The sequence below is a fragment of the Lissotriton helveticus genome, chromosome 11, assembly GCF_964261635.1.
Source record: "Lissotriton helveticus chromosome 11, aLisHel1.1, whole genome shotgun sequence".
Classification (NCBI taxonomy): Eukaryota; Metazoa; Chordata; class Amphibia; order Caudata; family Salamandridae; genus Lissotriton; species Lissotriton helveticus.
Genome location: NC_136072.1, coordinates 529747982 through 529759191, shown reverse-complemented (window position 1 = coordinate 529759191; position 11210 = coordinate 529747982). Strand labels below are relative to the sequence as shown.

Here is an 11210-nt window from a genome sequence, read left to right as displayed (position 1 = left end):
CATATAAGGCAAGCAGAATGGTTCTTCTGTGACATAAGTGATGTCAGGCTCCATTGATTGCACACACACATGGCCCCAAGAAGCCCCAATGGTGCACTTTTGGTCACTGTAAAGACTCATCATACAGATGGCCTGTGATGCTGAACTATGCTCCCCTGCACGCTCTAAATGCTTCCTGAATTGATTGTATGAATCATCTATGCCAGACAATAGCATAACTTCAGACAGAGTGTAATAATCAAGACCACAGCACCTCTACACCAAATCCTAACCAATATTGGCTCCCTTCCAATCTGAACAAGAGGTCCGTTTTTCCCTTAATAGGATATGCCCACACTTGGGTCCCAGGCTTACTATGCCAATGGAAACAAGTTGCACTCGACTTACGAGCCTGATTCAGGGTGACACCTGCCTCTGTTTCTTGTCTTCCTGTTCGCGGAGGACCTGGTCTGGCAGTTCAGGCTGGACTGATCCCACTGGAGTAGGGTCAAGACTGATTTACAAATGGCTGAATCCAAGCTGAGGTGGGATGGTGTGCGAAATAACGATGGACTAGGATGCGACCCAGAGTAATTACCATTGGCTTAGATTAATTCAAACATCCCAGAAATCACTTTTTTGCATACTTCAGTGTGATGGCCCAAGTGGGTCGGGTATGCCCAAACGTGCTTCCTGTGCACATTGTGCCACTGGAACCAAGCAATAGTAGAATGATGAGCCCTAATAGAAGTGAAAATGGGCTTGGGTTTCTTCTGTTCTGGTTCAGGGAGGACCTGGCCTGGCAGTTTGGGCTGAACTTTTCCATTTGGAGCAGGGTAATGACAGATTTTGATATGTCTAGGTCCAAACTCAGGTGGCATGGTGGGCAAAAGAACGATGGGTTGAATATTAAAAGTGTTCCTCCATCATCTTTTGTGTGTTAATGTCTTTCTCCATTCTTCAGCTGATTTGGCGGGCTTCAGTTCCAGGTATGAAAATATACTGACCCTTCCCTTAAATTCCCTATATTTTCAACTTGCAGAAACATTTTTGATACACAGAGTGATTCTGACATTTATATGCAATTTTTATGTGCATTTGTAGAGTGCACTATCATCTGTGAGTGTGGTGTGCCTAGCACAGCCTATGGTAGATGTAAGATAGTGCCCATCCTGATCCGGGTCTTTGTATGCTTAGGATGTGCGTGAGTGGAAGTCCTGCAGAGTGGAGGTGCCTGGGTGGTCGGAGGAAGGAAATACGGCTGTTCAAGCCGTTGGGGCCTAAGTTGTATAGTGCCTTGAATATGTGTGTGAGTGTGTGGCTCTAATACTCTATCTCCCTAAAGATAAAACACTGACTCCCAAACTTTTCCCCATACTAAAATAATTTCTAGAATAAGGAAAAGTTTGGGAAACTTTATATGCACCGCTTTGAGCCATACCAAGGTAAACACAAGATTTTGTTATATGAGCAAATACATATTGGACTTGGATTTAAACCTCCAAAACAGTGTTAGCACTTGTATACCTGATATGCTTGCTAATGAGATGTGTTTTATTTTTTTTAGGTCCCTCATTATTCTCAACATATACAGCGCCCTATCTGGCTGGGCCAAGTGAAAAGCATATTGCAGAACACCAAGAACAATTTTTTTATGTTCTTGAAGGAACCTCAGTCTAATAGCCGTTGCTACAATACAGTGGGAAAACTTGTTCGAGAAATACGGCTGATGTTCATGAACTTCAAATCTTTTAACACAGTATGTATCCTCTCAAGATAAGCGACCTCATTCTCCTAGTTCTGTTTTCCGACCAAGAGGGATTTTATGTGACCTCCTCTCCTGATCCCCTCTGGTCAGGCTATCTTCACTCTCCTTTATACCCTTATCTTTAAAGTAAACTTGGACATTGGTAACCACATGGTATATTGTAGTAATCACGCTGAGCGAAGGTAGATTAAAGTAGGTTTATTGTAAATGGTTACACGTCAGACAGGACTTCGCAGCCAGCTTCCCAGCCATCTTCAACCGCCCACAGTGCTTTAAAACAATACATCCCCAATGGTAATGCTACCTGGCAACACTAGAATCTCTGGGAGAGAATGGACAGGAGAAGCTCAATACATTCTACTCCCAGCAGTAAGCATAAACAGTACATAGTCTCCTTCCTCTTTAACAGCAACAACAAACACCAAAATACAATACACAACATTCTACACATGTTTACACACAATACCTACTGGCGATGACTCTGGTCCTGGAGCTTCTTCAAACGAAAACCCCTCTGGAGTCACCCATATCTTCACTTTTGCAAATACCTTATCTTTCCTGATTACCCCTCCTCTTTACAGTAACAATTCTGCCAACATTCCACCATTTTCCTCCTTCAACTTTGATAGCATTGGCCCAACCTTTATCACTGTAGTTGGAGCACCAAACTTGTCCAAGGCTTTATTCACATGGACAGGTGACGTAACCTGCACCAAATCACCCACACTCACCGGAACGGTTTTGACTTCTTTTCTTTTGATCAAACCAAAACTTTTGTTTAGTTTGAGATTTTAACACATTGCCTTTTGCAATGTCCATAAGACTCACTGCATCAGACTCTGACTTGATCCACTCATTCATCTATCCTGGTTTAAAACGTGTGTTGGCTCTCGTGCCCCTCAATAATTCAAAAGGAGAAATCTTGGTCATGGAGTGAGGAGTAGTTCTATAAAACCACAACATGCTGTCCAAAGACTTTCCCACATCATGTTTGCCCGATTTTGCCCACCTGACACACTCACCCACCACTCTGTTCATTCGCTCAACAAGGCCATTCGTATGTGGGTGATAAAGGGAACTCTTCAATTGCTTAATGTTGCAAGAATCAAGAAACTATTTAACCTCACCACTCAAAAATTGTGTACCATTGTGTGAAACCAGTACCTCAGGGAATCCCTCTCTCATGTAAACCTCCTTGAAAAACAACGCTCGGCTAGATGCACTAGGTGCCTTGACCATCTTGATTTCTGACCACTTGGATGCATATCCAGCAGCACAAAAATATAGCGATATCCTCCAGGTAAGGACGCAAAAGGACCCATAACATCTAAACCAACCTCTACTCATGGCCCGAAGGACATCCAATGGGAAGTAGGGGCGGTGGCCACTTTCAAACGTGTTTACCGCACCACACACTACACAATTCTCCACTACTTCGCTGATCTCAGCATCCTTACTAGGCCACTAAAATGTCTCACGGATGAAACGCTTGGTGAGAGTTGCGCCCAAGTGACCTTCATGAGATTTGTTGATAATAATTCTTCTAATACTGTGAGGAGGAATACGTTTATCCGGGCACAGCAAAAGCTCATCCTCTAAGGATATTTCCATCTCAACCTTCCAATAAGGTTGTAGAAGAGAAGATAAAACCTTCTCCCTGGGCCAACCGCTTCTGATTAATTCGCAAACTTGCTGTAAAACCACATCATCCCTTAAGGCACTGATCCAATTCTCCTCCGAGCCAAGACTAAGTTGTGGTATCGCCAGAGCAGCTATGAAACAACACTCAGAGTCTTCTTCACATAGTTCATGAAAATTCCTGACCATCACTTTCATCACTTCTCAAAAGAAAGCGGGACAAAAAATCAGCCCGAAAGTTCCTACCAACAGAGATATGAATCACATCAAATTGATATTGCATTAAACGAGAAACCATTCTCAATATCCTAGGTGTACAACACTTGTTAGCACCTGTGCCAAGGATATTGACCAATGGTTTGTGATCTGTTCGCAGCAGAAAATGTCTGCCCCATACATAGTGGTGACATTTTCCACTACCCACAGCCAAGCCAAAAGCTCCCTTTCAATGACAGAATACTGCAATTCAGCATCCTTAAGAACTCTTGAAGCAAACGCTACAGTGCTCTCTTCGTTTCGTATTTTCTTTTTGTCAAAACTGCACCCAATCCAACTTGGCTTGCATCACCAGTTATAAAACATGGAAAATCACAGTCATAAGGTTTGAGAGCCTCACTCTCACTCAAACACAACTTGACATGCTGGAAGGCAGAAGCACACTCACTGGACCACTCAAATTATACCCCTTTTTTGAGAAGATTGCTAATAGGGCATACAATGGTGGCAAAATCTGGAATAAAGCGTGAGTAATACTCGAAGAGTCTTAACAGTGTCTTTTATCCCATCTTGTCAACAGGTGTGGTAGCATCAACAATAGCATCTAAAAATCCTTTCCTAGGTCTAATGCCCTGTTCACATAACAACTTACATTTTTCCGTCTTAGGCACAACACCATACTTCTCAAAAATATCCAAGACGCTGCACAAAATAGTATCATGTGACTGAACATCCTTGGTGTAAACCAAAACATCTTCTTGAAAGACTAACACACCTTCCACAGCCCCTTACAAATTCTGCATTACTCTCAATACAGAGGCGGCAGATGCCAAACTGACCAGCATCTGTTTGTACTGAAAGGTTCCTAAAGGGGAAACAAATGCTGTAAGAGCACGCTAATCAGGATGTAATTCAATCTGATGATCAGCGCTAGCGAAATCTATCTTTGAGAAATATTTGGATCCTCTGACACACGCAAACAAGTCGCAAATCTTGGGTAGAGGATGTGAATCCACCCAGATTTCTTTATTCGGTGACCTCAAGTCAACGCACACAAGCAATTTTCCACACCGCTTGCGTGCTACCACCAAGGGAGACAACCACAAAGACGAGTCAGTGGGTTCAATGGTCCCCTTATCACACAAGGATCTGAGCTCTTGGTCCAGGTCTTCTCTCAAACTAAACAGGACACCTCTTAGTTTGTGTTTTACAGGTGAAGCACCATAGTTCACAATAATTTTGTGTTTGAAACCACGTATTTTCCCTAAACCTTCACCAAAAACTGAGGGAAACTAATTCTTTCACTTGCACTCTACCTCATCACAACCAACCACTAAAACTTGCTCCTTGGTACCTGGTCTTAGAACCATACCGGACAACCCTTGATGAAACCAGCCTAAAGTATTCAAACCTTTGAGAGCAACATAAACTTTAGATTTGATCCTCCTTCCTCTGAACATGAGTACATCTTCAATGTATCCAAGAAGTTCAATTCTATGCCCTTCATAGGAAACTGGAGAACTGTCTGGTGGCATGAGTACTCTATCACCCCAACTTTCCTCGAACGGCTTCTGAGTAATCATCGTAATCCTGGCACCAGAATCAACAAACAAATTAATGACTTTACCCCCAACAGTCACTTCAAAATTAGGATCAACACATTTTGATGGATCACCCTCAATAGGTTCAGTTCCTTCAGGCACTGTGTCCACTTGAACATCTGTCCCAATCGAAACGACTTCTGAGTCAGATTCATAATCAGATTCCACCACACACGCCACTACTTTCTTTTGAATTTTTTTCTTTAGACACACTATGGCAAAATGTCCAGTGTTCCTGCAATAATTGCACACCACATTAGCTGCATAACATCTTCCCCCTTTTGGGTGTGGAGGATTACCACAACAAAAGCATATTGCTTTTAAACATCTTACTGTGAACTTGACTCTTACCTTTAACATTAGCAGACATTCCACTGCGAAAATCTTTTTGTTTCAGCTTTCGACTTCCAACAACATTTACGGGTTCATGAACAAGAACTTAATCATCCAACTCTTTCAATGAAATTTGAGAAATGTCAATACTTTTTGCCACTTTGATTGTTTTTTCTAGTGATGGATTTCCCATAGATGACCATTTTTGTCTGATTTGTTTGTCTCTACATTGGCAAACAAACTGATCTCTGATGAGTTGATCAGTGAACATCTCAAATTGACTAACTGATGCTAACCTACATAACACTGATATATAGGCATCAACATCTTCTCCATCACCCTATTTTCTTTTTAAAAATGTATGTCTAAGGACCATGAGACTAGGTGTTTGTCAAATCTAGTCTTATGTTTTGTAATAATGTCTTGGTATTTATCTATTTTGTCACCAGCCTGGTGTGTCAGTTCAGGTAAATGTTTACATATAGACCTCCCCTGAAAACCCAAAGAAATTAATAATAAACATTTCTTTCGTTCAGCACTAAATCTCAAAGTGCCTATGGCCCCAAGATAGGTTTCAAATGCGACGAACCATACCTCCCACCTAACAGTTGATTCGCCAGGATTGTCTCAAAATGAGGGAGGAGGTGTAACAGCTTGCATGGTTCACATAGCACCAAGAACAAACTATAACTAGTAGCAAAAACAGATCCTCTAAAATTATAACATCCTTGCAGTATGAATACAAGACTTATAAGAGGACAAACATGAGTAATTTTGCTAAGTATTGCACTGTGGTAGAGAATAAGTGTGCGAATCACTGACCAGCACGGGAGAGAAAACAAGAATGCACAAAACTGTGCTAGAAATCACTGTGATCCTCTTGCTTGCTAAAATGGTGTGCGAATTACCATGATGTGTTTTCTCACTCAGTACACCATTTAACGAAATTGCAGAACGTGATTCGTTCATGATAAGAACAATGGTGTGCGAATCACTGTGATCCGCCTACTCAGAGCGAGTAGTATCAGGGCTTGAAGAGAAGACCCAGGAGCTGGGTGTCGTCATACACGAGTACAAAACAATGGGGTGCGAATCACTGTGATCCGCCTAGTCAAAGGCTTCCACGTCAAAGATTGCAGAGAAAATACAACAGCTGTTTGCCATCACAAAGGAATTAGTTGCTAGGATCCCTCAACCCTAAAAACACTGTGGCAGACTCAGGCGCACGGACCAGGCAAGACATGGAGGACTTCACATTGAAGAAAGACGTTGCGTGTGCCATCAGACGCACTGACCAGGCAAGACGTTTTATAGAAGAGTGTGTGTATAAATGATCTCATCTGACTGCCGTGAGGTGTGCCTCGTGATACCAGTGTGGGTCCGCAGCGCACCCCAAAATACAGGACGGCAGGAACAACACCATGAAAATGGAGAATTAAACTGCTAAACTTGTATCTTCACTGGCAAACAGGCACAGCGCTGGAGGATAGTGAAGGAAATCGCCGGTGTAATAACAGGTACCGTCCCAATTTACGTCCTGCTTAGTGCCACAGCTGATTTGGGAAATCCAACGCACCGCGTAGCACAGCAGTAACGAGAGTGAGAAAACAGCTTTCCAGGTAGATAGAAGTCTCATAGGGACCTGGACCGGGAAGTTAGTAAAAAGTAGACGGCTTGAAGGTTGCTGCACGCTTCGGGTTCAAGGTGCAGCCGTGTCGCCAAATCGTTGCCATATTTTGTAGTAATCACGCCGAGCGAAGGTAGATTGAAGTAGGTTTATTGTAAACAGCTACACGGCAGACCGGACTTCGCAGCCAGCTTTCCATCCAGCTCTTACCCCCCAAAACTGCTTTTAACCAATATATTCCTCAACAGTAAGGCTACCTGGCAACACTAGAATATTCAGGAGATAATGGACAGAGGAAGCCCAATGCATTCTACTCTCAGCACTAAGCATAGACCCTACATATGTGTTTAATCCACTCACCCCATTCCTCTCTGAGCTGCAAAGTAGCAACTTGCTGTGGAACCCCTAACTTTAATAACACTTCTGTTTATGTGAAGTCCTTTATAATGTACAGTGAACTCTTGACCTGGTGGCCAAATGTCCTCGTGTATGTTTTGTGTTGCCTGTCCTTTTCTGTGTACTGTGCACTAATAGTTTGATGTTGGGTCACTTTGATTGCCTTTATTGAGGCACCTCTTGCCCATTTCTGTGTCAGTAACTTCATCGCTCAAACTATTGTCAAGGCTATCCAAGTTCTCTCCTTTTTCTATCTGTGTGCTGTTCAGTAACTATGTAGTAGTTATTAACCCTGGGCAAAGCACTACGCTACGCTCGCGTAGTTTGCAAATTTTGCGCTACTTTGCCCTACGCGAATTGCACGTAGCACAGTGCAAACACGCGTAGCGCAATGGTAATTTTTTTGCTTGCTCGCGGCCCTCAACGTCAAATTGGCCACCGCGAGCAAGCAAAATGACATCCCGGCGAGACTTTTTCCTTGCTCGTGATCAACAACATAAAGTTGCCGCTCGCGAGCGTGATAAATAAACCTCCTAGCAAGATTCTCAACGTGCGGAGGTCAGGTTTCTCATTGCGAGTGGTCGCGTATGCTCGCAACCACTCGCAATGAGAAACTACCAGTCCGCGTTGAGAAAGCTGTCGCTCGAGTAAAAATCTACTCGAGCGGCAGAAAACGACAGCTTGCACTGTGCAAGATGCCGTTTTCAATGATTGCACGGTCCGGACAAGCATCCGGCACTGTGCAATCATTGCGAACAGAGTACTACGCAGTTCGCGCAGTGCTACACGTATCTCGCATAGTGCAAAGTGTACTTCATGTAGCTACGTGTAGCGCTACTTCGCAAACTACGCCCAGGGTTAGTAGTTATGCCAATTGTCGGTCCTAAGCCTGCCTTGTCCTTTTTGTTCGCTGTGCCGTATCCCTATTGTCTTGATGCCCTCTATTTGTCTTTACTTTCTGTCTTTCCTTGACACTGTGTGTGTTGTACAGTAACCCCACTCCTGCCTATGGTGTGTGTCAGTCCTTTATCTCTCCTTACCTCCTCGTTGCAGCTCAGTAACGGTGGTTCAATTGAGGTTTAATCAGTGCTTAATTTGGGCCGGTGGTTTATGGTACTCAGCACTGGCCCTCATTCATCAACACCAGCGCTTGAGCACCAGTTAAGGTCACATTCATTTTTGGTAGGCACAGGGATATTATATGATTTTCCCTGAATCACAGGATGTTGAGCGACGCCCAGACTCGAACCTGGTTCCCCAGCTGCAGAGTCGGCAGCTCTGGCCATTAGCTACATCCTCTCCACACTTGTAGGGTTTGTTGGTTCTGTGGTAGGCAGCGCTAACCGTAGAAATGGGGGGGTTGAAGCTGCCTCCTGGTGAGAGCCCCGGCCCTTTATTTTTTACAAATTAACAGCTGGATGGGTTAATAGTAATAATTGGCTTTAGAGTCCTGTGAACATTATAATTCTTCTCTCAATAGTTTCATTCAGGCTGCTTTGCTACTATCATTTTCAACATTATTTAGTTGCTTATGATTAAATCATCCAAAAGAAAGCCAACCAGCCTTCTTCTGACCTCAGTAGGTCCTAACACCTGAGTTCTAGAGACTCAGCTCTATTGATTTGGGCTTTTGTGCTAGTTAAACTGTGGTGAATCTGGGCTTCCCCTGCCCTCCTGGAACTAAGGGGTGGGTTTGTGCCCGAGGCCCATGCTGTGTGTCCAACCTTCGACTCCATTTTCCTTTCTGTGCACCCCAGGATTCTATGAGCAATGCTCATTCTAGCGTATATTATTTTTTCCATGGATGGAGGCACAGCCTTTGCCTACTATGTCTCAAATGTTATATTCCCGAATTAGTTTATTTTTTACCCTGACCTTGGATTCTCCGTAACTAATAATGTTGTCTCGTTAGGTTTATAAAAAAAATCACAGGATTTTATCGCTGTAACTTTTGTGAAATCCTATGAAAAATATAGCATGCTTCCTGCAATTTACAAGCTTTTGTAATGCAGGAAAACAAGGTCTTTCAATTAGATTTTGTGCTTATACTCACACAAAATGATTTTTACAGACAAAATGATTTTTAGCAGTATATGGAAGAAGTTTGCAAAAGCAATATGTAAAAACATGTAAAATGCAAAATGAGAACGTTAGCACCGTTGTGCTAGTGAGATTATACTTTCATATAACCTGTTAGTTTAAAATATTGATTTTCCTTCTTTTCTTTACAGGACCAAAATATTTTGGAGATTGGAGAGAAGCTAAACAAGGTGTTTGAGGAATGTTTTAAAAGAGTGTTTAGTATTCAAAGCAAGCCTGGATCACCTTGAGCAGGTCTTCAATTTAGAAAGGTCTATTCTCACTCCACCAATGTCTGCCTTACTCTGGATTGAACAAAAAAAATGTCTTGGCAACTAAGAAATCTTGCATATAATTTTCATATTGACAAAGTTGTTCCTCTATTTGGTGTACTTTTATGAATCTTCACACTTTTTCTCTCTCAAGATGACACTGTTACTGATTGTTTGGGAACTTAAATCTAGTATTTATTGAGTCTCATGAGTGGTAGTTTTCACCAGCCCTCTAGCCGTACAGAGACTCTACACACATGCTCCATACACCTGTCTCAGTAGCAGCACTATGCCATCCTCCCAATGAAGCTGTCCTGTAAATGTCTCGTTTTTCATATTGCACTTTATAACAACATTTGCCTAGCTTCTAAGGGCTCTAGTATTTAATGCATTAATTAATCTAGGACATGGAGATAAAGTAATTGTCCCAAAGTCAATAAATCTAGGATTTAGAGTCAACAAAATAACCACTAGACCAAATCTCCATCCAAATTCATTCACTTTCTTTGCTCACACGTAGACCATGTGAACCATTCTTTCACTTCATTTGGAACAAGGAAACAGGTCATTGTCATAGGAACACAAATCAATGAAATCTCTTTGGAACGTACATGGAGTTACAGTTTTATACTTTTTTATTCATTGTATATATTTTTTTAACTATTTTAAATTGATCCTATTCCATTTTGTGATACCAAATAGATCATCAATGGGAAAGAGTTCTATATAGCACAATTATCATAGTATAATATGTTGGATTGAATATCAGTCATGTCGAGTGAATATTCAAACAATAAAGTAATTTGTACTCTGAATGGTGCATCAGTTATTTTGTTCTGAAAACAAAGAGGAGGCACAGTGTAAGTATAATTTGCACCCTTCCGCCCTTGGGAGACATATATAATTGATCCTCCCTTGAGAGACATGAATTGGGCATCACACATTCCCACCTTGCAAAGTAGCAGCAGTCAATGACCTAAGGCACTGAAAAAGCCAACCTTGTTTATGTAACTCATCACACCATTCCTGAATGTTCCTTGTCAGATAGGGAACTTCATATTACTCTTTGATCGGCTGGCACTAGGGCTATCAGAGGGTACCAAAGACAAACCAACATTGATTAGAAGGATGCCGTTGCAATGCACAAACAGGCTGTACTGTTTATGGAAGGGAATCACATCTAGTACAGACAGAGAATATAAGTCTCCATCATCTTTCACGTCTGTGTACTCTCCATGGTATGATCTCATCATCTGCAAGTTTAGTATCCAAAGCCATGCATGTCAAAGACTTTGACTGGA

At 42.2% G+C, this 11210-nt stretch overlaps 1 long non-coding RNA gene across 1 annotated transcript; it reads left to right on the top strand.

Annotated features, from left to right (window-relative positions):
* Positions 1-1547: 1547 nt before the first annotated feature.
* On the top strand, positions 1548-10724 carry LOC144790631 (uncharacterized). Its single transcript, XR_013602241.1, has 2 exons — positions 1548-1738; positions 9790-10724. It is a non-coding gene; the product is annotated as an uncharacterized LOC144790631 (long non-coding RNA).
* Positions 10725-11210: the final 486 nt, after the last annotated feature.